At 34.3% G+C, this 22,690-nt stretch overlaps 1 long non-coding RNA gene across 1 annotated transcript in view; it reads right to left on the bottom strand.

Annotated features, from left to right (window-relative positions):
• Positions 1-13,361: 13,361 nt before the first annotated feature.
• Positions 13,362-22,690, bottom strand: part of LOC145683321 (uncharacterized) — a 336,041-nt gene continuing 326,712 nt past the window's right edge. Inside the window, exon 5 of the long non-coding RNA XR_014131038.1 lies at positions 13,362-13,389. This is a non-coding gene — a long non-coding RNA (uncharacterized LOC145683321). The remainder of the gene's footprint in view (positions 13,390-22,690) is intronic.

Here is a 22,690-nt window from a genome sequence, read left to right as displayed (position 1 = left end):
AAAAAGCTATGAAGAGATTGCCGATCCATGTATTTTAATAATCTCTGTTGAATTGATTTGATTTGATTTTTAGCGGCACGCTCAGCATCAAGGCTATATGAGATGTGAACCTACAGTTTAACGTGGAATCCGATCCACATGAGCTCCCGCTGGAATCGAACCCGGGTCTTCCAAGTCAGAGACGCGTACGCTAACCGATTAGCCACATAGGAGCTCTATGAGTGGGCTTGAAAATAGCCAACTAACAATACAAAAGTCACTAAATTTTTGTATTACCAATACAAGTTTCCTTCCTCTCACCAAAAATTTTAAAAGATTGTTAAATCCATATATTTAAATATAGTTTTGTTTAATTTAATCTCTAGGAAAGCAATGAAAGATAAAAAAAAACATACCCTCCTGATGGTCCGGGTTCTCATTTTTTGAGATGGTTACCTCCTACTTATGAGTGGTCCTAATGAAATGCCTACATTCAACGTTGGCTACACATTCGAACAGACTCAAATTGTACGTCATATAAATATTGAAAATGCATTTGGGGAAATTTTAAGCACACCTCGAGTACTCAATGATTACCTCGAGTACTTGAACTCAACTTGAATAAATTTAACAGCGGCGTTAGCAGCTGATAGCGTAGTAACCCAATAACGTGTTTGGGACAGTTTGTATGGTATGTATTATGTTTATAAATATAATAGATATGATTTTTATGATATGGTCATCTGGCAACCCTCAGCTTATAAGTCCATTATCTATAAATTTTCACGATTGTGATATAAGGCAGATATAATACCGTGGCAAACAACGCCAAAATGAAGTCATGGCAAACAACACATAAACTATTTCCAGCCCTTAAAAAAAAACTCCTGAAATTTGGAACTTCACTCCTAAGTCCTCGCAAATAACTCGTAAACGATTGATAGGTTTGACTAATGGGAGACTCACTATTTTGTTCTACTGTATATCCAGAACTTTTAACTCATCAACTTAACAATTTCACCCCTAAATCCTTCGAAACAAATCCAAAACAATTCACGTAGGTTGCATTATTCGTGACGAATGTTACCGCCTTTATTTTACTGGCTGTATCTTGAGAAGTGTAAACATCTAAAGTTTAGGATTTCAGTCTTAAATCCTCTCAGACAATTTTAAAACAATTGATGTAGGTTTTAAAATTATATGTGACGTATGGGGTGCTAACTTCACGAAGTTGGCCCCCAATTTGCGGTAATGTATCTTTAAAATAGTAAACTTCTAACTTTGGGACTTCACTCGTATATCCTCCCAAACAAATCATAAATGATTGGTGTACGTTCTAAGAATATTCGCGAGAAGGTGGACTAGATGCATAAAACTTTCGCATACAAAGAACTTTCAATCTTTAAAATGGGGCTAGAGATATGCATCCCCCACATTTAAAATGGGGGTAAGTCGAAAGCTGTGAAAATACAAAACTCGGGGTTTTCAGGAAATAACGGCACCAAACTTTAGCATAGAAAAAAAAACTTCCTATTTCTAAAGTGGGTTGTTGCATGTCTCCAGCCCCCTCAAATTTATTGTTGCTTTAACTTGACAAATGTGAGCACGGAACTGGGGATATAAACTGACTTAGAAAATACTTTCAATTTTTAAAGTGGGAGGTTGTATGTCTCTATCCCGCACCTACAAATTTATTCTTGTTATAACTTGAGTACGACAAGAGCACAAAACTTGGGGTTTTCAGAGTAAAAGGGTTAAAAAATACTTTCGCCTAGAAAAGAATTTCAATTTCTAAAGTAGCGGCTGAAGAGATGGGTACCCCATATTTAATAGAGAGAGAACTCTAAAACGGCAAGAGAAAAAAATAAGAGTTTTCAGCACAAAACTAGTACAAAACTTTTGTATAGAATGAACTTTCAGTTTCCGAAGTCTCCAGCCTTCCCAAATTATTCTTGCTATAACTTGAGAACGGCGAGAGCACAAAACTTGGGGTTTTCGGTACAAAAGCTAAGAAAATACCACAATACTTTGCCGTACAAAAGACTTTGAATTTCAAAATTGTGTGTGTGTGTGTGTAGAGGGAGGGAGGATTGAGACCTGGACCCCTAATTACGGGACCGTGGTAAGTCACTGGTATAGTATTCACCTCTGGTACTGAATCCCTGATTCAATCCATCTCCTGCTTACCCACATCCTTCTCGATTAAATCTATTCATGTTTATTATAATACTGACAACCCTAAAAATTTCGTCGTGAGTTTGAAATGAAAACTAAAAAGAAATGGAACGCTGTGATAAGTTCCAATCAAACTGGTATCGAAAAAAAAACTTTCAGATTAATTATTTAACTTGCACTTATGAAAAATACATCACGGAAGCAGTGACTGGGATAACAAGTCCGCAGTCGCTGCAGTGCAAGACGGCCGTGACGTTTAGTATTCCTTCCTCAAAGTTGTAAAAACAGATTCGTGCAGGGTTAGCTTTTTTTTCGGGGTTATACCGACACTGCATAGAAAAACTTAATATCAAACTAAAGTGAAAAACAAAATACATTTCATAGTCAATTCGTGCTACTTGACTCTGAATGTATCAATAAAACTAGAGTGCCTATCCAGCCCGGTCCTGTTATTCTTGAATAATTATTTCGCCATAGCATATACAACAAGGTTTAATACCATAGATAGTTGTAGGACCTCCATGTCGTTGGAATTAGAAAGTATAATAGATGCTATAAATTGTTTGGAAGCTGGATTATTTGTGTAAATTTATTCAAGTTCTGACGAAAATTTTCTTATGTTCTTTAAATAATATTATTCGAACATTGTTTTGAAAATTTTCACAAAAATAAAAAAAATAAATGAATAAATCTCATGAACTTTGAACTTTCGTTTATCCCATCCTGAAAAGATTAAATTGCTGAAACTGATTATTAGCACTGGATTCAGCCCCAAAAGAAACAGAAAAAAAAGAGAGTGTTTAATGGCAGACCCTATACAGGATGGGAGATAAGTGAGGGCAAAGTGCGAAGATAGAACGTAGAAATGTCACGTTAATTTTGAAACGACTAGAGGGATTGAAACGAGTTCATGCAGACATGCTTAATTTTACACACCTTCATTTTTGCAGAACGAAATAATTATTCTACCATCCAGTAAAATGTTTTCTTTGTTTTGAACTTTCTTTTATGATCAATATTCCAGGTAAATTATGTCAGTTGTCTTTTTTCGTTCTTATTTTCTTCCGTTTTTTTTCATCGCTCACTTGTCGCACTCTCCCATGAGCGAGTGGACTTAAAGCAGATAAAATTTCTGCTTTCATTATTTCCGCTTGTCTTTCCTTTTGTTCAGCACATGGAAAGAAACTTCACAAAACATGCTACTATTTCTTATCATTCACGGCATCAGCCATCCAAAATTTTACACATAGTTATATTTGTCACCGCCTATGTGAACAGTTCCAGTGGTGATTTCTTGATTATTCTCAGGACCTGTGTGAATAGTTCCCTAATAATGTTGGTAAATAGGTATAAAGTTCATCATCAAAGAATCATGAACATTTTCTAAACTGTTAGAAATGGTTGTTGAGCCTATAATTCGTTCAACTTCTTTTAGAGAATCGTCCAATTTAGAGTAGTTCGGATTAGGGGTGGTATAGAGACGAGAACGCAGTGTGGGTCTTGTCTCCTTTGACAAATAATGGCCTCGATCCTGATCTCGTCTCGATAAACACACTGTACGCTTGTCTCGATCTAGAATGTCAAGTCTCGATATCGTCTCGGAATAAGTAGTGTGAAATAAAACATGTGAAAGTAGTATCATCTTATAGACTGTCGTTTCATCTTTCTTATTTTTAGCCTTCATTCTTGAATTAGAATTATTGAATGGCGTGTCCATTCGTAGCTAAGTTGTAATGCTTGTGCTTCGTATGCGTGTTTGCGGATTCAATCATTAGTACGTATATGAAGCCTTGAATAAAACTCGAATAGTGATCTACATTTCACTTTAAACAACATATCTTGTCTCATATAACCTCAATAACCTTATTTTCTTCCTGCTGAATCAGAGTATTCAACATTTCTACCAGATAATGCCGTCGATAGTAGCAAGAATGTATTTAAACGATAGGAAATTTAAATTTTACAATTTCGTATTTATTATCCATTAATTCTTCTTTGACTGCCATGTTAAACAAAGAAAATCACATTCATTATCTTAACAAATAGATATTTTACTAATACAATATTTGTTTCAAATGGATGAAATCCTTAATTACCATTCACAACACCAACTTTAATAGACACTTATAACACTAGGTTATTGCAACCTTACGATGCGCTTATTCTCCATAATATTATAGTTACACATTAAGCTATAGGTACGCGTCTCATATAGCCTTAGTGCAGAATGGGACACTAAACTCAAATCCAACAATCATCTTATATTATCTATGGTCTCGGATAGTGTCACCAACCACGAGATTCAAACTCAGATATCTCTCCTAGTTCAGATTTCACTTTCTGTCTCTTATACAAGCTCATAAGACGGTGATGTATTATATAGGTATACACCTTTTTTTTCACCTAACAGTATGAATAGTTCCAAATTATCGTACACTTCCGTGTTTTTAGTCGAGCAATTCGAAACTGCTAGAATGTTTTATATATATATATATATATATATATATATATATATATATATATATATATATATAATAACGAGAAAAAAACATAATTATGCAAAATGGAAAAAGAAAAATAATAAATCTCAGAATACTACCTACCATCACTGAATTAAACTTAAAAAAACACTGGCATAACAGCCTTTAGGGGACCATGGCTTAAAAGCTGGTTTACGGCACTCATGCCTTTGGAGTGATGTGTGGTCAGCACATCGCCCCTCGCCGTTAATGCTGGATTACTAGACGGGAGCTCACCGGGCTTCAAGTTTCGCCTATTCAAGATAAGCCTAATACCTCCTAGTTATGCAAACGTCAATCAAAGCGATGACACAGTTAATTTTCTTACTAGGCGAAAGTTGATTTTTGAAAACAGTTCGTTTAGCTCGCATACGTTGTTAGTCCTGCACCTTGTTAATAGTTATCGTTTGTTCTTGAAAGTATTTTCACGTTCTTATTAAATAGTCCAGTATGTAGCGGAAAATTTTGACAAACCCAGCGTAAATTGGTAGCCTAACGAAACTTGCAAGATAGTTTCCTTTTATCAAGTATAGTAATATCCTGAAAGTCCGCGAACATTCCTCTTGAGCTACATCCAATGTGGCTGCCATATTCAATTTGGCCGACACTGTGTATAGAAAAATAATGTTTTCCTTTATTTCTTAGCTTAGGTTCAATTATACGGTCTTGGTACTTGTAACAAAATATTTTTGAGAATAAAATTTCGTTTCGTTTCGTATATTCATCTCTGTAGGTCAGGTAGATATAAATCTAGAAATGAAGGAGTAGGCTTGTATTGCATAATGTTGTGCCTGTGTTTCTGTCAAGCGTATTTTTCTAATTTCTTTGTTTATTTATACAAATAATATTTATATAAGTAAAAAAAATAGAGAAAGAAAATATGTGAACATGCTAAAATTACACTTGACATATACAAAATATGATGCATTTGAGAACAATAGGTAATTATACGGAAGCTTCTGTAATCTTATTTAGCAAAACAATCTATAGAGAAAACGTTATTTAAGCAAAATTCAGTTTTTTATAAGCGATAGAAATAATTTATGGTACATAAAAGACATAAAAGAAGTCCATCCCTGGCACGGTACACTGTTGGGACATAAACGATACGGTTGGGTGTAAATAAAGGCCCCGCAGACCCCGCATTGCGGGGAAGGGGGGCAAAGCCATCCCGGGGCCCCAAATCGTGATGTAGGACGTAGAGAAGAGACCCCATTCCACGTTGTCTGCTGGGTGGCCCCCAAGCCCTTAGTTACGCCACTGCATGTCTGAGTGAAACAATCTCGAACATAAACAATAGGCCCAAGTACGTGAGAGTTTTACATTTGCAATACACGAGCTTAAAAAAAATGGTGCTGCTATGTCCAAACAACGAACTAATTAGCGTTCTCCATTTTCTCTTCCGATCCCCAGTACTTGAATATGTTGCTCCCCACATATTAATTACTTGAACATTTTGCTCCAGCAAAGTTAGCTCCTCATGGTACACTTTCTATACGTGCCGTCTGCTCACACTTGCTCTTAAGAGTAAAACTGAGAGGTAAGTGACTCGTGTGAATAAGTCTTCTGTATGTAAAATATCGACAGAAAGCCAGTGCGTCACACCATGGGATGCATAAAAGTATAATTGGAAACGTTATCCCACTTTTACTAGTTCTTCAGGATTCGTGGTAGAATTATTGAATATACTCATAACCTATTACAATTAACTGTTTGCCTCTTGAGTAGTTTCAAAGGTTTTCTTCCCTTTTTGCAACAGAGACAAAGCCATGTTACTTCCTGAAAATTCATGTAAAAATATCATCACATCATCCATGTTTCCTTATGTATTTTCATGTATTTTAACATTTTGACTGATTGATGAAATCTGCTTTCTTTATGAAAAATCAGAAAAATACGCTTGAGAAAAAAAAATACAAGATTAAACGACACAACCCTCTCCTTCATTTGTAACTTTATATCTACCTCACCTACAGAGATTGTACTTTATATCAGCCGAGAAGAAATTTGTTTACAAAATATTTTGTTATAAGTTTCAAAATCGTATAATTGAACGAGAAATAAGAAATCAAGGGCACATGGATATTCTATAGACTGCGGCGATCACATGAGATATGGCAGCCATATTGGGTGAAGCTTCAGTGAATATCTGGTCACTTTTAGGATATGCCTTGATGGGAAGAAGCTGTCCCATAAGTTTTATTTTACTATTCTTTTTTCTTTTCGGTTCAGACCCCTGCACACTGCACTAAAACAGTTTGCACTTAATTAAAAATTTACACTTTTAATGGTGATGCTCGATGTCAAGCGTATACTATCTATACCGTAATTGTGCTTATAGTGATCTTTGGTGATTGGTTTAATTTTATTTTGTGAATTATGCAAACTCTCGTCGAATTGGTGACTTCATTTTATATTTTCTGTAATGCATTTTGTAACTTCACGTAATATTTTCATATCTTGGTGTCAAACATATAATATCTAGTCATATAGTGTAATTGCGCTGATACTGTTTTGATGTGTACTTTTTATTTTTATTTTTATTTTTTTTAATTTAGAAACTACAAATTTCTTAAATTTTGTCATTTCTTGTCAGTACTACCAACATAATTTCACACTAGGCAATCTTGAATACAAGATTCGCTTACACTATTTCTTGAGTTAACATCTGCAAATTTTAATGCCTGAGGTTATTAGACGAATCTTGAATAGCTGAAAGTTGAATTCACATATTTCAATACTTTCTTTCAAGTAGTTACCCAATTGTCCTCATGACGCTGGGTGGATACTGAAATGCCGATACCATGTAATGAGTACGCATGGTCACTCGGGCCAGATCCGGTACTATTTAACTTCGCTGATCTCACTAGAACATTGCCGACTAAATTAAACATTAACAACTTTGCTTTCCAGTTAACAATAATTAGCTTTACATTGGTATCCACGTAAAATAGAAATTTCTTTTCATTCCACGCATGCAAGCGCTTGTAATAAACAACAAAAAAATTAAATGTATCTTTCTGTGGGTAATTCATTAATTGTGTAACTAGAGGCGGATCCAAGTTGAGTATTGAGGGTGGGGGCAGTCGTTCGAGCTCAAACCAAGGCAATAATACATTGCAAAAAAGAAAGAATAAAGAAAAAACGAAAAGTCAAACAATTTTAGAAAAGGGAATGGACTCTTCTGTAGAATTAATATGAACAAAAACACCAGAGGTATAAAAAGTGCAGCCAAGTTCGTCAGACTCAAAAAGTGTTGAGATGAGGATGGATGAGCCAAGTTCCTTATCACTGCCTCTGAAACGAACACTGGAACTTGGTGCGAGATGTCTAACATATTCGAATACATTAAGATGTCTGTTCCTAGTTTCACGGCGGGACATTTCAGCCATAAGGCTAATGGTGACCCCCAAACCCAAAACGCTCACAAACACCATCCCTAAGGCTCGTTAACATCATTTACCTTGACAATTCGTAAAGGAATATAAGTTTTCCTGGTCTGGGTTTCGAATCACCAATCTTACTGCAGTATACTGCATGTGTGCCTTAGCGCCTTAGCGAAGTTAACATTCCTAAGGTTAGTGGTGGTTCCAAACCCACCACGCCCACCACCACTATCCCTAAGGTTCCTTAACATCATTTTCCTTGACACCTCGCGCCAAGTTGCAGTGTTCGTTTCAGATGCAGGGCCAAGGAACTTGGTTCATCCATCCTCATCTCAACACTTTTTGAGGCTGACGAACTTGGCTGCACTTTTTGTACCTCTGGTGTTTTTGTTCATATTTCACTTATTTTTGTACTTCACCATGTCAATATCGTATATCTTAATTGTGGCATATTATTGGATCATTGGGGAGTACCTTATCAATTTGATGAGTGAGTGAGTGAAACGATTTCTTGCTTAGCTAAGGACAGGTTTTTGCCCATAAAAAAATCCCATAGCACATTCATCAGATTTCGGACTTTTTCTATACTCAGGTCATTATAAGGTACCTTTGTGCTAAGTTTCACGTCTCTGTCTCATTGGGAAGTACCTAATCAATTTGCCTCATTGGGAGTGAGTCAGTGAGTCATGAGCCTGAAAACTGCATATTTTAGGGGTCCAGTACTCGAATATGGTTTGAAATGTGAGATTTGGTATATGAGCACATCTCTCGGATATCTCCTGAAATTCTAAATTTCATGTTTCTTCCCGTCACTAAAATCGGTTTTACAGAGCTAAGCCTTGAAATCGGCGATTTTACCCAAAACTCTTGTTCGTGTATAATATGCTTACGGCAGTGCAGGCCAGTTTTCATTTTTTCGCGAAACTAGGCTGCCATGCATTGCCGTACATGTTGACTTGTTCAAACGTTGATACTGATGAATTATAAATAATAATAATAATAATAAAAATAATAATAGTAATAATAATAATAATAATAATAATAACAGTAATAGCAGTAGAATAATAATAATAATAATAATAAGAATACGAATTCTTCTTGAATCATTAACATTAATTTCTATTCATACGCTAGTTATATTACTTTCTTCTTTGTATTTTCAATTGCACTTGGGGGGGCCGCGGTGGCTCAGTGGTAGAGCGTTCACCTCTGGTGCTAGGGGTCCCGGGTTCGATCCCAGCCCCCGCCAAGTGAACTTTGTGGTGGACAAACACCGTGTGCGTGGGTTTTCTCGGGGTTCTCCCGTTTCCTCCCACTTTCTTCATTCCACCATTTTCATTCATTCCTCATCATCACCGTCTCCTTTAGCCTAACCGGCATAACCGCGGGAGGTAAAACTTAAAGACTTCATTTCATTTCATTTTCAATTGCACTTGCATGTAAAATGCCAGAACCATTACGTTTATTGACATTTTGTACTGTGAAATTGGACTTTCTAAAACCGGAATATTGGCAAACACTTGCGGATAAATGTTTTATAGCTTACTGTTTACCAATTGTTAACAAGAAGCAGAAATCAGTTTTGAGAAGGAACGGATAGCTCAGAATATTGCATCTTGAAAAGAAAGAAGAGAAGCGGCCACCTACATTTTCGAAAGTGGGCATTTTCTGAGAAAGAACTCCAATGCAAGTAATTTATTGAGATGTATTGATTCATTTAGCTTCTGCAATTGAAGACTTACTTATTTTAGGTTTTATTCTACAATTATAATGCAAAGTTTTAAAAAAATCAAGAGCTACAACTTTGGATGGGTTTTATTTGTTTTAAATCCTATTCTTGGGGTTGCGATCGACCCTGATCGCTATCCTGGATCTGCCCTTATGTTTGTTTTACAAAATTAGATTTCGAGATTTTTAGGGAATATGCTGTTTGAGTACTAAAAACGACTTCAAGGGAATAAAGTATAATATTTGGAATATGAATTTCTGATGAGTGGGGAGCTAACTTCAGGAAGTTACAATTAATAGGGATCAGGTCCCTGTATTTCACCCCTTACACTCCCCGCTCTGTTCTAGTGGTTGGCGAGCGTGATGTAAGAGGCTCCGAGTTCGATTCTTGATCAGCTTTAACATTTGAACTCATTAACATAGATCTGATTCGATCTTAAGGTCTTTCACTTATACGCAAACCTCGGTGGCTCAGTGATAGAGCACCAACCTACTTCTTAAGATATGTGGCCCCAGCTTCGGTCCTGGTTCTCGCCAAGCCGGTTTCATTGAGGATGAAAACTATGTGCACGGGTTTTCTCGAAGATCTTCCATTACATCCCGCTTTTTATATCGCCAAGATTTTACCATCATTTGTTTGTTTCATTCGCTACCATCTCCTTCAGCCTTGGAGCATAATTGTGTGGCACTAAACTCTGAGATTTCATTTTCAAGTAGTGATTATTTCAGAGAGTGACAGGGAGCCCCTTGGAGCTATTGAAGTCCTCCTGGGCATGTTAAATGTGGATTTCCTACGATTTCAACAATATTACATTTCACACCTAGTGCATTAAAATCCTCACCCCTGAGGGAAAATCTAAAACCATTACTGTTTTCAAGCAACGTATAGCTTCGGTACTAGAAAGAGGTCATAAATAAACTTCTCATTTATTCATTGGTAAATCCTTTGGTAAAGATAATGCTGAATTTATAACAAACCAAAGTTTTTATAAAATGCATTACAAAGAAGAAACTATTTTTGAGAAGGTAAAATGAAGAAATTAAAGACATTGAGTGCGGTTTTCTCGAATATCAGGGAAGTAGTTTAGTTTATAAAAACATTTACTCTCGCAAATGCTTTTAGTGTTAATTTCATTTCTTCAATTTACCACCACAAAAACTATTTTCTCCCAAAAATATTGTTTTCAAAATTTCTTGATGTTATTAACTATATTATTTCAATACCAATCATTCTAGGTTTGGAACTTCTTGTATAAATTAAAAGACAAATTTTGACCAAAGCATATATATACTAATAAATAATAGCGTTACAGTTTCGGCAAATTTACTTTTTAGTTAATATGTTTGGTCAGAATTTGTCTTTTAATTTAAAGTATATTATTATTATTATTATTATTATTATTATTATTATTATTATTATTATTATTATTATTATTATTATTATTAGTATCTACATAGATAAGCGATTAGCGTACGCGTCTTTGACGTGGGGTACCTGGGTTCGATTCCCAGTAGGAGCTCATGTGTTTCGGATTCCTAGTTAATCAGTACGTCCACTTCTCATACAGCTTAGCTGCTGAAACGGACGTTAAACTCAAAATAAACTCAACTCACTAATAACAATAATAATAATAATAATAATAATAATAATAATAATAATAATAATAATAATAATAATAATAATAATAATACGACACAATGTAAGGAGTGAAAGGCAAGAAACCATATAAAAAACTGCATGCGATCAGATGAAGTCGGAACCTCTCCTTTCAATATAATTACCAGTGAGACACTAAACCATAAATAAATATAACGGTCTTATTGATGGTGTTCCTGAAAATATGGGATATATTTAGAGTGGTGTTACATTGGATCATTTAATTATCATTGAGTAACATGTATTTCTTATTCTATATACATGTATTGTAGTTATAATATTTCAAATGGTGTGTGTCTTTTAGTCTAGGGCTTCTACATATTTTCTCAGCTTTAAATATGTTTGTGTAGAGCACACCCTATACAATTGTTATTGAAAACAGTTACCAGTCTTTCTTGTTCGCCTTACTGCTTTATAACCAGCGGAAGAAAACAGCTATAAAGCAACTTCAGGTGTCAATCAACTATTGAGCTGCTGCGTGACGCACGTGGGGAGGGCTCCTCCTCTACATATTTCCCCCTTCTCAATACTGTTTGTTATGAGCGAACGGTGGTGTGACTTTCTCCGAAGAAATTGGGTATGGCGATGAAATTCTATCTGAAATGTTGGTAGACACTGTTTTTGTCAATTTTCCATCCTAATTTCTGTGAACTGTTTAAACAGAATAGTTTATGAAATGAGAAATGCATGAGAAGCGACATTTTGAAGAATACGCTCACAGTTGCCGACATTTTCTTACACGTTCTGTTGAGAGTTGGATACCTGGAAATAACCAAAATTCATCCCGAAAAACCCCTTGACCATAAAATATATCGTCATATCAATCAACGTTATTTCTATCTAATTACTGACACATCTCGGGAAAATGTTTCTTATGCTACTTAGACTGAATTATGTCAGATTTATTGCAATAAGATGTAAAATATTGTTGTTATTTAAAAAAAAATCCAAATTATTGGAAACATTTCGTCCCGTTTAAACCCCTCAAAATTATAGATATGTATAAATATGTTATTTGTTAAAATTAATTAACGAATCTTTCTATAACGATGTTTTTCACAGTCCTTTACCACTCTCAACAAAATTTATTGGAAAATATAAACTTTTTTCCTTCGACTTTTTCGCCTCACAGAAAGATGCCTTGGTGGTATGTAATGAACAAAATACATTTTGTTTCTTAAAAACACCAAAATATTTATTTGTGAATAGATAATAGGGTCGATAAAGCTTTTTATACTTAGTTCTTTGTAAAACGGTGACATCAAAAGTCATTTCTGCAAAAATAGTGATATTTTAGGAAAAATATCATGACATTCCGAAAACTAAATTAGAATAGAACGTGTTGATGGCAATAGCATATTCATAGTTTTATTGCTTCACGCATTTCTTCAGATCAAGATTTAGTCAATATAGTATAGAGAGGAGCAAATAAATCAAAGTAGAAAATTTAGAATGTATCTATTGTTTCGTCATTTTTAGACCTCTAGCATCTAAAGATAGATAGATAGATAGATAGATAGATAGATAGATGTAAACATATTGCAGACATATTAGTTCTTTCCAGATGAATTCGAAAATTTATAAAGTTTACATTAGCTAATGTGATTATCCTATAGGCGGCCTGATTTTACTAAATTAATTTTGCTTTCCTCCTAGACACATCTAGATTTAAGGTTTCTGGAATATCTTCATACGAGAGATACATCCACGATTCTGTTTACAAAATATTTATTCTTGAATTCTGGGACATAGTCAAAATTGAGATTTTAGTAAAAGTATGATATAGTAACATCACTACATATTGGCTACTAATTTAGATAGGGTAGATTTCATTACACAAATATAGTTACATTTTAATTAATGATCATAATTATATTAAATTATCACACGTACTACAAAGATTTCTAATTTTTCAAATAAGAATTAAACTTACAGTACGTAATCTCTGAAAATTGAAAAGTAATACATTAAATCTAAGTACTTCTAAACTTAACTATACATGACACCCTACTTAAGATGAACGGTCATTTGAACAGACAATATTGTGCTTATTGGAATTATGCCAAATCACACAAAATTGCATTACAGATTTCTCTCTCTAAAGTGGTGTTGCAATGGTGGTTTCATCAGACCATTCCTTCTTGAAGAAATTGGAATCATTGTTATATGCTTCCAGTTGCTGAATTAAGGTCCGGTGGCACATAATTGAAAATAATATTCATTAAGGAAACATTCAGTGTTTATGGCTACACGATGTAAGACCGATTCACTTTTGTGTTGTCAGTGCAAGCAATCTTCAACGAAAATAGCATTATATCTTATACATATCTAATTGGATTCGAATTATACTGTTACGTATGTCATGTGAATAGTGAAAATCATTCGTCGGAAACTACTGCCAAACGCGGCCTACTGCATGAATGAGTGCATTGTAATGTATACAAGTATATTAACCGCACCCTGACTATGCACCGATTGGAGGCAGAATTATGGTCGATAAAGTATTAATGTATGTCCAAATGTAACTGTTGGGAAGAGGACTTTCACACATGCCAAAGTGAAAATATTTGAAGAAGAAATGAAATGAAATGAATTTTTTGAGTTTTACGTCCCACGCTTATGCCGGTTAGTCTAAAAGAGACGGTAATAATGAGAGATGAATGAAATGGTGGAATCAAGAAAGTGGGAGGAAACGGAAGATCCCCGAGGAAACCCACGCACACGGTTATTTGAAGAAGATAAAAATGAGACTGTATTATGTGGATTGTTAAAATTCAGATTATATAGTTTTAGCTGAGATGTACTAAGTATATGTTCATGGTTTTGTATTTTATAAATATGTTTTTGTTTTATCAGCTTTTAATTGAATTATAGATTGTAACAAGATATGCTTTCATATTTACAATTTGGTAATGATTTGTTTTAGTGGGAAGTTATATATACAGCAAAATTTATGTCGTTAGGCCTAACTTGAAAGCCTAACATTATAAGAAAACGTTGTGGCTAAAGTGTATAAAGAAGCACTCACCATAAACAATTTTAACAGGTATAACAATGGCATAGTTTTGGAAAAGATCGACGACTTCCAGATAAGGTGCATAAGTAAAGTTTAGTTCGACTGAACATAGCCAAATGTGGTATCTGGAGAATCATACATTCTATGCAGATGTCGGGGCTGTGTGCTCGTTTGCAGCTTTGTGCTCATATTAAAGTGAGCTGTGTGCTCAGTTGGGCTCAGCAAGAGCTTTTGGAGGAGCTGTGCTCAGTTGTGGCTCAAAAGGAGCTTTAGAGGAGCTAAGAGCTCAGTAGGAGCTGTGCTCGGTTGTGGCTCAAGGTGAGCTTTTAGAGAAGCTGTGTGCTCAATTGATGCTCAGAAGGAGCTTTTAGAGGAGGTAAGTGCTCAGTGAGAGCTATGTGCTCAGTTGGGGCTCAGAAGGAGTTATTAGAGGAGCGAAGTTCTCAGTAGGAGCTGTCTGCTCAGTGGAAGCTCAGGAGGAGCTTTGAGAGGAGCGATATGCTCAATAGAAGCTGTGTGCTCAGTTGGTGCCTTGTGCTCAGATTAAAGTGAGACTTGTGCTCAAAAGGAACTGTGTGCTCAAAAGGAGCTTAGTGCTCAGAAACAATAGGATGTCGAGATGCTTCAGAACAGGAAAGCTATGTCAGTGAGTAGGTTGCCGATCATAAAGGTTGAACGAGAAGTGCAGAAGGGCTATTTCCGAAGACCCGAGGAAAACGTTAGGTGTTGAAATGTTTGCGGAGACCCGGGGAAGATGTTGGGAAGTGCTGCAATAAGTACACACATGCCAAAGTGAAAATATTTGAAGAAGATAAAAATGAGACTGTATTATGTGGATTGTTTAAATTCAGATTATATAGTTTTAGCTGAGATGTACTAAGTATACGTTCATGGTTCTGTATTTTATAAATATGTTTTTGTTTTATCAGCTTTTAATTGAATTATAGATTGTAACAAAGTATACATTCATATTGACAATTTGATAATGATTTGTTTTAGTGGGAAGTTATATATACAGCAAAATTTATGTCGTTAGGCCTAACTTGAAAGCCTAACATTATAAGAGAACGTTGTGGCTAAAGTGTATATAGCAGCACTCACCATAAACAGTTTTAACAGGTATAACAGTAACCATGTGTCTTGCGCGGCCGTGGAAATCATGCTGACTCTGTAACTTAAAATTCACTAATTTTCCCAGTCGACAACTTAAGGTTGACTAGATATTCACTGAGATTTCGGCTCGTCCAATTTAGATCATCGGATAGCTAAACAACATGAGAAGCTACATTGGGTGAAATAACGCTCTTCTACTTCATTCACCAGTTTTATTGTTCCTTACACGATGCATGGAGACTTTTAAATTTACGTATGGCGGTTATGCCGGTTAGGCTCAGTGACACAATGATGATGATAAATGTGACAATGGTGCAATGATGAAATTACAAGGAAACTTGAAAAGACCATGGAAACCTACTCACATGGTGTGTGTCCACCATAAATCTCACCTTAATAATACTGCTGGGATTGCATACCGCTCTTCTATGTTATTCACACGTGAATGTATTATTTTACTTTACTTTCGCCAGTCTCTCATTATCAACATTTGCGCTCGCTTGTAGGTTAGTACGGTGATATCGGTCCAAATACACTTCCACTTTATTATTACGTTCTCTACAATGGCCTAAGGGATATTAGAATGGTTGACTAGGTTGACTAGATTATGCAAAATAATGGCCCAATGAATGGAAATAAGTCACCTCAACTTATTCCAAATCAATAACTTCCTTCAAGAGATATTTTACATTGCGTAATACACTGTTCAGCCTGTATATATTGCTTCCTTAACAAGTAAGTAGATAGTAAGAGAGTGCATATTAAGATAGATCCTCCCTTAGGGAATATATTGTCTATTATTATTTTAAACTGTTTATTCAGCCAGATTGCATTAGTTAGTTGTTTGCTCTTCTTAAACCATATTTCAGCTATGAGATTCCCAACTATATTGTCCATAAATGTTAGAAGTAATGAAAAAGTTTGGTCTTTTTGTCTGCCTGTCCGCCTAATATCTCAGAGCAATAAAAATGAAATCTAAGGATATTCTTTTTATATGTAAAAGATCAAGATTTCAAATAAAGTAGTTTCATTTCATATTTCAATTCTTCATTGCAATTCAGCGTCTAAGAAGTTTTCATTTTCAACGTTGAGCTTTAGATGACAGATACGGCAACAGTTAACAGCAAAGTTTTTCTTACGGTGGTTTCAAAGTTAAAGGGAAATAATCTATTGAGACCCTCACACCTCTTATCAAACTGACAATTATTGACATGCATTGCTACTTACTTATTCAATAATGATATCCAAAGAGAAAACTATTAAATATAACATTCATTCAACCCCAACGTGGAATCAATTCAGCGCGAGAAAAAGATTGATATGTATTAAAACATGATTGATAGTATAATTTGAAGAAATCAGCCATTAATTGTCGAAGTTTCAGAATGGTAAGAAATATTCCGCGAGTCTTCCTTTGAAATGTACTCAACGCTCCGAAAATACATTCCATTACCTCATACATTTCTCTATTAAAACCAGATGTGGTAGACACTAATTATTCCTCGTTTTGCAGTGTATCTTGAAACTTCGTATTGGTGAATATTTAACCGAAAGTGCTTTTTGTAATATATTCTAACAATGTATTGAATATACATAACAATGTCGCTTTTCCAATCGGATGTAGTATATAGTACCACGTTCTATATAGAGAGAGAGCAATAACGGTAACACAAGAAAGTGGAGTTTTGTAATATATTCTTACTTCCAAAATATTATGTAGTTCCTCTTTTGGAATTACAGAACTTTTGGTTTATTAATCATTCAATTTCGATTGGAACGGTAACAAGGAAGACCTTGTTTTTCTTCCAATTTAATCGATGGATATATTAGTAGCTCTCTAATAAAATCAGAAATAGTACAGATTTATATTGGTTTCAAATTTGTTCTTAATCTATGAATAACAGTAAAGGGTTACATATGATTAACATTTAATGTTAATTGTGTACTACTTCAAGTTTTATTATTTAATTTGAAGAGTACACATAAAATGTACTTCAATTTTAGTTTTCTTCAACACTTTTCTACATTCACTTCTACACTCGTATCTATGGATTACTATAACCACCATATAATGCATGTTTAACACAACAATGTCCATATAACATTATTTTATAGATAACTAGTTGAAACTATGCTCTCCACACAGCGCACCATCTACATATGAGTATCAACCTGCTTGTCATTCCTCACAGCGTCTGCACATGTTCCTTTACAGACACAAGCGAAAGACGTCTTGATACAATTCTGCAAGAGGTGCCACAAATGGGAGATCTTTTCTGTTATTTTTTTCAATATCTCTCAATGTTCAAAATTTAGCCTAATTCCGATTGGCGTTTCTAACTTATGTTTGATCAGTGTTTTATTTCTTCTTGTATGCAGTATATAATAAGTAAACACATTACATACAATTAATTATGTCAGTGGTATGTGGTGTTCGTTGGTCAAAACAGTAAAAAAAAAAAAAAAATTAAGATTCATCTTAGACTGGAGAAAGCGTTATCCTTCGTTTTTCATTATCATTTGACCATAAAACAAACACCTATATACAATTATGTGGTGTTGGAATGTATAACTCATATGATACGTTGCTTTTTTAAAAAAATCCAGAGTATCCTTAATAATTTAATAAAGAAATAACGGCCAATTAATTTAAATATTCAGTTTGAACTGGACAATCTACATACAATTTTGTAATGACCCCCCCCAAAAAGCTCGTTTTTAGCATTTGTGTTTTTAATATCTCGTTGTCGAAAAGACTGAAGACAAACATATAAACGACTGTCGCGCCTAGCATTTTAATATATAGATACCCATAAAATTCTAAATACCCATGGCTTGCAATAATTAAGCTACATGGTAACAGAGCAAGATAATTTATATGAAGCTACTGACCCCTGCGTTCGTTGATCATTTGTACTTAGCTCATTTTAAGGCTGAAATATGGATAAAACTTGCAGTTGATTCTAATGGAGAATGCAGAATATAATGCCCTTAAGTAGGATGACTTTTAGTGCAGTGTTAGATGGTGATAATTCAACTAATGTTACTGGTGTTTTAAATAAGCTCTAAGGTGACATTGTCCTAAATATGGGACGAAAGACGACAATCCTAAGTACCATTTTCAGTAAAATTAAATTGCTATGTGAAATCTATTTTAGATGGAACCCCCGAGCAGTGTGCATGTTCTAAAGTTTCATAAACGTACCTGCATATGAAAGGGAAACTTGCTTCTTATGATCCATCATTGCAGTGCAGATCATATGCATTTATTAAATATATTATAAAGATAATTATACACAAATGTTAGAATCAAGTATTTATTTCCTAGCTGTGTAGTTAATAATTGAACGAAATGCAAAATTATTACGATTTTTTGTACGGTATTGGTATATTATAAGAGTATAAAATAAATAAGAGTGCTGGAAATTAAAACCACCTGAACTCCTATAATTATGCATATGGTAGTCCACATGAAAGAATATAATGACTAGTTTCAATTGAGGGTAATTTTCGTACCGTATATACTAGACTTCGGCTTATAAGAAGAATGTATCATATTCTTACAACTGCTAAAACCAACCCAGTTTTCCTTCGTTGGAATTCCGAATATCAAAAAATGTTGAAACACTTCTATTAAATTTAATTAAATGAAAATTCCAAATGGTGAATTTGATGTCTGTAATCTTACGAAACCCGTTATTTAATGTCAGAAAGCTTTAATAGCTTTAATTCTCGTTCAGTTTGCCTCCCTATTATATTTTCTTCCTTTCTACGTAGGTTTAATGTAAAAATCTCTAAAGCATGTATGTACTTATTGTCAATAAGAAATACTTAAACCAAGTGTTATATCTGTAACATTCAGAGATTCTGACATATATATACACCAGACTGTTGAACAGAAAGACATTCCAAGGTACATACTTTTTGAATAAATAATTGAGGCCCCTGTTTCGGCATACTAAGAATCAATATTTTATAGAATATTATATAACAAAACCTATACCGAATCATAAACCATTTGGCCATATGAATCATTAACATGACACCCAGTGACTCAGAACTTCTTCCTTTATAGTACATACAGACACAGAGTTTTCCATTTATCTTCACTCCTGTTTAATAAACTTGCCATCCAATGAATTAGAAGAATAATAAGCAAGGGACTGAAAAATCCGATTTTTCTAAAGCGTTTATTTCGCAAAACTGCCAGGACAAATATAACATGCAATTACATGGATTGCTCTTAAACGTTGCGAAGTTCATTGTACTGTTTACACGAAACTGCTATATCAAATCTTTCTTCTATCTCTAGGAACATGTTAAAAATAGATAGAGTTTGAAACGCAACATATAATTGTATGATCCCGACATTCTACAAGAAAAAAAACATTCGCCTAATGACGTAGAAGCTAAGCAAATCAACTACAGAGTGTGGTGTTTTAAGAATTGCCCACTGTTGCAGAATTTAAGATCATAGTCTTGTTGAAATTAATAAAGATTACTGACTGTTTCAACTAAATCAAAGATTATTTCAAAGCAAACAATGTTTTCAAACTCACAATGTAGTTTGAATTTAATTTCCTTGATGTTTACTGTTAGTTCCCTCAAGGTCATATTCCACATCTCTATTTGTAATAATGGGGGCCGCGGTGGCTCAGTAGTAGAGCGTTCACCTCTGGTGCATGGTGTCCCGGGTTCAAACCCTGCTCCCGCCAAGTGAACTTTGTGGTGGACTAACACCGTGTGCGTGGGTTTTCTCGGGGTTCTCCCGTTTCCTCCCACTTTCTTCATTCCACCATTTTTCATAATCATCGTCTCCTTTAGCCTAACCGGCATAACCGTGGGACGTAAAACTCAAAGATTTCATTTCATTTCCCTATTTCTAATAAAAAAATACAAATACTCAAAAATTAAAACAGTCAAAAATAATACTGAATTTTAAAAGTAATAAACTATTTTCTAATTTTCATTTTATATCAAACTCAGCTATCATAGGCCATAATTTTCATTACATAGAAACTTGATTCATCAACTGTTAAATATATTAAAAAATTCATACAACAATTATCAGTTAAGAAATACATCATGTGAACTTAGAAATTTACAAGATTGAATTAAATATTAATGTCTTAAAAACGAGTGCTACTATTTTATTTTCAATAACATACTTCTTATAAGAAGCTTGAATTCTAATGCCAATAGCAATTCGATTACAATTTTCTCTTTTAAATAGTAATCTAGAACGGAAGCTACTATGACTTAACTGCTCCAAAGAATTATTGAAGAATGTTACCGATTCGAATAGTACATAAGCTTCGTAAGCAAATAACTCGGCCAAAGTTATTTAAATTTTAAAATATAAGAAAAAGAGGAAAATATATTAGATAAGTAGCTACAAAAAGAAAATCACGACAAATCTAATTTAACAACACAGAAAATTCCGTCTTAAAATCAATATAAGGTAGCAAACTGATGATTTTTCTGAACGTCGCTTATGACACACATCTAGTACAAATAACACCAATATCCAATGAGAAAGTAATATTTTACTACGTAACAGACGTTAGTATAAACAAGGAACATTCTAGGTTTAGAAAGCACTAAAACTATTTTCATCACAATCTGTAAACTATTAAGGCTGATAGACCCAAATAAAGGAAGTTTGAAAGAAACTACTGATTTCACTTACCAATTAATTACTGCACTCGGTCAAGCGAAAGTCAGCTTGCACACCAAACAAAGACTGAAAGCGGAGATTAATATACTTATCCACAGCAACAATATATAATTTCTATTCAACAAGCTAGGAAACAAAAGATAGAAGTTCTGTTCAGAATTTATTAAGTATAATAACGTTGAAAAATAGAAAACGACAATATTATATAATTCGAACCACTAGTCCACTTACTCACTTTGACGGCGACACATTCAACTTCATTTCGATCCCGTCATCCTGGGTAGATGATATAGACCCCTAATTGCATGAGATCTTGTGACATACAAAAACGTCAGCTGCTACCATGAATGCTTTGGCGCTACGTGCTTTTTACACGTCACTCAACCTTTGAAATATTATAACTGTTACAAACTATTTGTTTTCAAATCAGGTAAACGAAAAGAAGGAAATAATGAATGAAATAAACTTCTTTTACATAGAATTTCTCGTAGAATGCTTGCAATGTCAATTTTCGTTTTTATAGCTATATTTCAGTTCATATTAAACGTCCCTTTTGCCTTCCCTCCTTCTGAACAACAGAATGACTCTAAAGTCCAGCATTCTTCTCATAGTCTTGTTTCAAATGTTTGTGGGAATGTACCATCGGCTGCACCACAAATACATTTATTAAAGCAATATATATGAAATATAACTTTTTATACCCCCTCAAAGGAGTAGTACTTATGCCTTAATACCCTTGGTTCACAAACCAAGGGTTCCTAATTATTAGTCAAGGACCTCTAAGTTTTTTTTTCAATTTGCTTTGATCTACCCGCTAAATCATCGGAAAGTTTTAAGGAAACCACACGCTCTAATTTTCAGGATAATCCAATTATAAGAAGGTAAGTAGGAAAATCACTGGAGAGCATGCACTGAAAGACAAAATTGAATGTAGTTTAAGTTGTAGAAAATTATAACATTTTTCCTAAATTACTTTCACTGTACTCCTGACAGGGAGACAAGAGAAGTAAGAGCATGTTTCTAAATTGGAGTAAAAAGTATGAGTTGTTGAATATCACTTAAATAAAAGCCAGATAGATATACGTAAACTCAATTTATAACTTCAGCTACAGAAGATAGAAATTAATAGATAAAAGAAATTAGTAATAAGTATCATGCGGAGAGAGAGAAAGTTTAGAAAACGGGGAAAACGATAAGAAAAAGAAGAAAACAAGAAAAGAGAGAAAGAAATAAGCGGAAAACATGAAACAATTTAAACGAAAGGGCTTTATCAAACTTAGGTTGTATCATTCTCTTTACCTTCTTTCTCCTTTCATTAGATAAATCTCTGTTCGTAGCGATCACTAATATCATTCAGCTTTTAAAACCTTGAGTAAGGTAATTGAAAATTCAAGTGGGGAACTGATCCAAGAACCTTTAAAATGAGATGCCAAGAAACGG

Source organism: Thermobia domestica, chromosome 4, assembly GCF_964235325.1.
Source record: "Thermobia domestica chromosome 4, izTheDome1.hap1.1, whole genome shotgun sequence".
In the NCBI taxonomy this organism is placed as follows: domain Eukaryota; kingdom Metazoa; phylum Arthropoda; class Insecta; order Zygentoma; family Lepismatidae; genus Thermobia; species Thermobia domestica.
The sequence above is the reverse complement of the archived record's forward strand: the minus strand, read 5'-3'. Positions and strand labels throughout refer to the sequence as shown.